Source organism: Erinaceus europaeus, chromosome 3 (assembly GCF_950295315.1).
Source record: "Erinaceus europaeus chromosome 3, mEriEur2.1, whole genome shotgun sequence".
NCBI classification, from domain to species: domain Eukaryota; kingdom Metazoa; phylum Chordata; class Mammalia; order Eulipotyphla; family Erinaceidae; genus Erinaceus; species Erinaceus europaeus.
Genome location: NC_080164.1, coordinates 6,603,851 through 6,608,556, shown reverse-complemented (window position 1 = coordinate 6,608,556; position 4,706 = coordinate 6,603,851).

Below are 4,706 nucleotides of genomic sequence, written 5' to 3'. Positions count from 1 at the left end.
TATGCACTATACCTGATTAAAGCATAAAAGCTTGTTAAAAATAACTAAACTCTCAGACTTTGTGAGAACTATGGTGGGGCCATCATGAGAGTTAGAGGCACAGGACTCTGGAGGTGGGTATGAAGTGAACCTGTCTTTGAAATCTTATAATTTTCTAAACCATTATTAATTTCACCTCAAATAAAGTTTTATTTATCTATTAACTTAATTTTTGTTGCTAGGGTTTTACTGTTTATTTAACTGCTTATTTTCTGAGAGAGAGAGAGAGGGAGAGAGAAAAAGAGAGAGAGAGAGAGAAAGAGAGAGAGATATTAGCAATAAAACTTCCTCCAATACATTAGGGGCCAGTCTCAGAACTGGGCTATACACTTGTCAAAACAGATGCACTGTTAAGGTGAGTTATTTTTATGGTTCCAAAAAATAGTTTAAGAACAAGTACTGTTTTCTTTTTAGCCAGTTGTGTTTTTTTTTCCCCCCACAGAATTCTGACTCCTATAAAATTGGTTGTAACTTTAACTGGAGATGATTCAAAGGACTATCTATTCTTCAGCTGAATTTTGGAGTTAGTCCTTTCTAGATTCAGGTGGCATTTATGCCACTTATTGCAGCTGTGACTTTGGATAGTGAGTATTAATTGAGGAATTAAGGATGGTTTTGTCTGCCAGGGGACACTAGCTGATAAATTTGACTCTCAATAGTGTAGGAGGGCTATAAACAGCTAGTGGATGGAGACCAAGGACAATGCTTGCCGGGCTGGGCTGGCTTCACGGGTGGTAGAGAGACGACCAGGGACTCATGGCTGAGATGGGAAGCAGTATCTCGTTTATTAATCAGATACATCGCCTTTTATGTATCTCTTCACCGAAAGTGGCAAGGGAAAGTAAATGACTAGGAGAGGGGGCTGAGCAAAAAAAGAGCACAAACAGAACATAGAAAGCTTCCATCTAACCAGTGGGGATGAAACCAATACCCTGCAGGCAGGGTGGGACCCAGGTAAAACAGTGATTATGTAAATAGACCACTTCGTAAGTAATGCAAGCGAACCTAATGCAATGAGAATTTAGGAGCTTACCAACAAATGCTGACATCCTCTGTGTATAAGATGGCCTTACCCTATTCCCAACAAAGGGTTACTGACTCAGTGTGAAGGTTGAAACCCACACATAAGAAAATTACTTAACAATTCTTTACTTAGTTCACTGGTCCTTAAATTGACAATAGTATCTACGTACAGGGTTGTGAGAAAAAAAAATGAGATAATAATGTAGACAGAGTGGTTCCCTTAAGCACAAGGCTGTCCTAAGTATTGGTAGCACCAAGCAGCAGGGCTAGATGGGTTCTGAGAGTGTGTTGACCAGATGTTTTGTGGCAAGCATCATTTCAAATGCACTTGCTTTCCTTTTAGCCTTCTCTGAGGTGGGTGCTTCTGAGCAACCTGGCTTCAGACTTCTCTTCACACCTTTTATTCCTGAGTCAGAATTTCTGGCTTCTAAGCCATCTCCAGGTGGACAGACACAGTGGGTCCCTACTCAGTATTCATGCAAGTAAAAGCCATAAATAGGAGCGTTTTAGCATCTTCAGGACCACACTTGACTTATGAGTCACTGAGTTGACAAAGAAATGCTTCCTTAAACCTGTGTCCCTTTAGTGAATGGCTGTGAGGTTATTGATTTCATCAGGCTTGCAAAGGTTTCGAGATCCCTCAGCCAACGCAGTGACCATCTTGACAAACATCCTTCTTCTCTTTTCTTGTCTTTCACTTGTGCTGTCTAGCATGAATTCCAAAATAAACTACTACTTGCATGCAGGCATCCCTCCCCCACCCCCAGACTTTGTTTTAAGGAATCCCTAGCAGTGACACTTAACATCCAAGGTAGGAAACTAGAAGTCAAGAAATTTGGGGAAGGCCACACAGAGCGTAAGCCAAGATGAGAAAGAATTCATCCCGACACCTTTTTAGTGCTCTTGCCACTGCTACCACAATTTCTCTCCACTTCATAGTTTGGCTCAGCTTATCAATGCTATTTATGTGCTAACTGTTTTGGTTATTAATAGGCATTGCTAAAATATGATGGAGGCATATGCTGATAGAACCCGTGGGTTTCTGGAATGCCGGCGAGAACTGTTTATGCCGTGGCTTAAAAAAATTATTTAAAGATTTCTAGGTGTTCTGCCATCTGGAATGTCTACAAAAATATGAAACTATACTTCAAGTTTACATGATCCTTAAATATACTTGTGTATATGATTGTGTACTTCTGGAAGGTTTGCATAGCAGGAAGTAGTATTTAAAACTTTCATCAGACTTAATGTGTTGATGTTTCAGAAAATCTGCAGGCAGGCATTTATTTCTTTTTCTTTTTTTTTCCCCCTGCACATCTTTGATAAGACACGTAAAAGTTTTTGACTTCAGCAAAAGTGATGCCACACTTAGAGGGTTTATAACTGTGGATCAGCTGTGTTGTACAAGAAGGATTTAGAGGAAGTTCTCAGAGTATTTATAACAAACCTTCCAAATTAAGAGTAGACCGAAGTCTGCTGCTACTTAACACCGTATTTACCTTGGCTGGTCTACAGCATTATATTTTCCTGAACATGGATCAGATGTAGTGTTTTATGTAGACAGATCTTGCATCACAATTGAATCTGCAACTGTTTTTTTTTTAAGGATTGTAGACTTCTGCTAACTGAGAGGTGATGCATTAGTCCATGTTAATATTAGGGAAAATGCATTTGAGAACCATGTATTAGTTATCTGAGACTCTGGATTCTCCTGCTCAAGGACAGAATTATCCACAGGGGTTTACATCTGTGATTTTAGACATCTCAGTTTACCCTTGTTAGAAAGTATTGGATTTATTATAGTGTTTTTTTTTTTTTTTGGATCAGGGTTCTTTGCTTTCATTTTTCTCCAATCAAAAAGATGTCTCTGAGAGGAAGAAGAAAAACAGGGACGATCTGGGTGATAGACAATAGGATGGCCAGTACTGGAGGTGGGGAGCAGACTGGAACATAATAGTAAGTATTCTCATTGTCATCTAAACACTCCAAAAAAGAGCAATTTTTTTGTGCTTTATAAAAGTAGGCTTAGAAAGATTTTGTTAAGCTGGTTAAGTGCAAAAGCACAGGGACCTGCTTAGGGACCCCAGTTCAAGCCCCTGGCTCCCCACCTGCAGGGGAGTCACTTCATAGGCTGTGAAACAGGTCTGCAGATGTCTGTTGTCTGTCTTTCTCTCCCCCTCTTTGTCTTCCCCTCCTCTTTCCATTTCTCTCTGTCCTATCCAACAACAATGACATCAATAACAACAATAAAAAAAAAACAAGGGCAACAAAAGGGAATAAATAAATATTTTAAAAAAGAAAAATTTTGTAAATGCAGGTTACATCTCTAGAAAGATGAAATGATAAAACTAACTAGTAGAATGGAGATCTTTGTATTAGTGACTTACTCATTATCTTCAGATTATTGAGAAGAGCTTGCATATCATAGTAAATAGCTTAGAATTAATTTTAAAGAATACTGTCTCATAAAGGAAGGATTTTAAAGCAGCAGAATTACTTCAGATGTCTATTTTACCAGTGAGCAGAAGTTAGAGGAAACTGATCATAGGAAAGGCATTACTGGTCATCTTGACATAATTCAAGATAGTGGTGAGGGCTGGGGAGACAGCATAATGGTTATGCAAGCAACCCCCCATGCCTGCGGCTCTGAGCTCCCACATTCAGTCCCCAGCATCATCATAAACCAGACCTAAGCAGTGCTCTGGTATAAAAACAAAAGAAAGATTTAGAGGCAGGGAAGAAAATAAATCAGATAGAATAAGCAGGGGATGGGTGGGTAGTGGCACACATGGTTAAGTGCAAGGTTACCACGCACTTAAGGGCTACGGTGCAAACCCTTCCTCTCCCCTGCAGGGCAGAAGCTTTATGAACGGGGGAGCAGGTCTGCAGGTGTTTTTCTTTCTCTTTCCTTGTCTTCCTTTCCTTCTCCATTTCTCCCCGTATTGTCAAATCTAAGAAAAATAAAAAAGTAAAAAACAAACAAACAAAAACTAACACATTATATGGTGAAAGGATTCTGATGGTGACACAGGAGAAACTCAACTCCTTCAAGTACAGTAAGTGTACAAAATACAAAACAACAACAAAAGACCAGAAACCAGACAAGTAGGGACTCCACCACAGGATACAAGGGTGGCACCAAGATCCCTACACACCCCAGTGTCTCAGCAGGGAAGGGTGGGGACCTCCCACCTCCCACCTCCTCTCTCCCAAACTAATAACGGCAGGAAACAGAGAAGAGAATCCACCCTGACAAAGTTCACACACAGGCTTGCCCGCTCTGAGACCGACTGAAATTATTAGGGCCTGAAAAACACCTGAGTGCGAGAGGAAGCCATCCACTTAACACCCTGACCTTGTGGAGATATGGGAGGAAAGGGAAGAAAGAGGGCAAGAGTGAGATGGAGAATGGAAAACATCTGAAAGGTGTGAGTGGAAGCAGGAAGTGGGTCCTTTCAGGTTTTCGTAATTATGGATAGAAGCTAAGATTACTGGAAACCTTCCCCATGGCTGACAGCTGTGGTTGAGAGGTTAAGTCACTAGAGGCCTGTGAAATGGAGCCTGACCGTGTCCGTCTCCCCGATGCTTCAGTGTACAGATACATTCCCGCAGGCCATAGCTGGTGGCAAGGGAAACTGGTTACT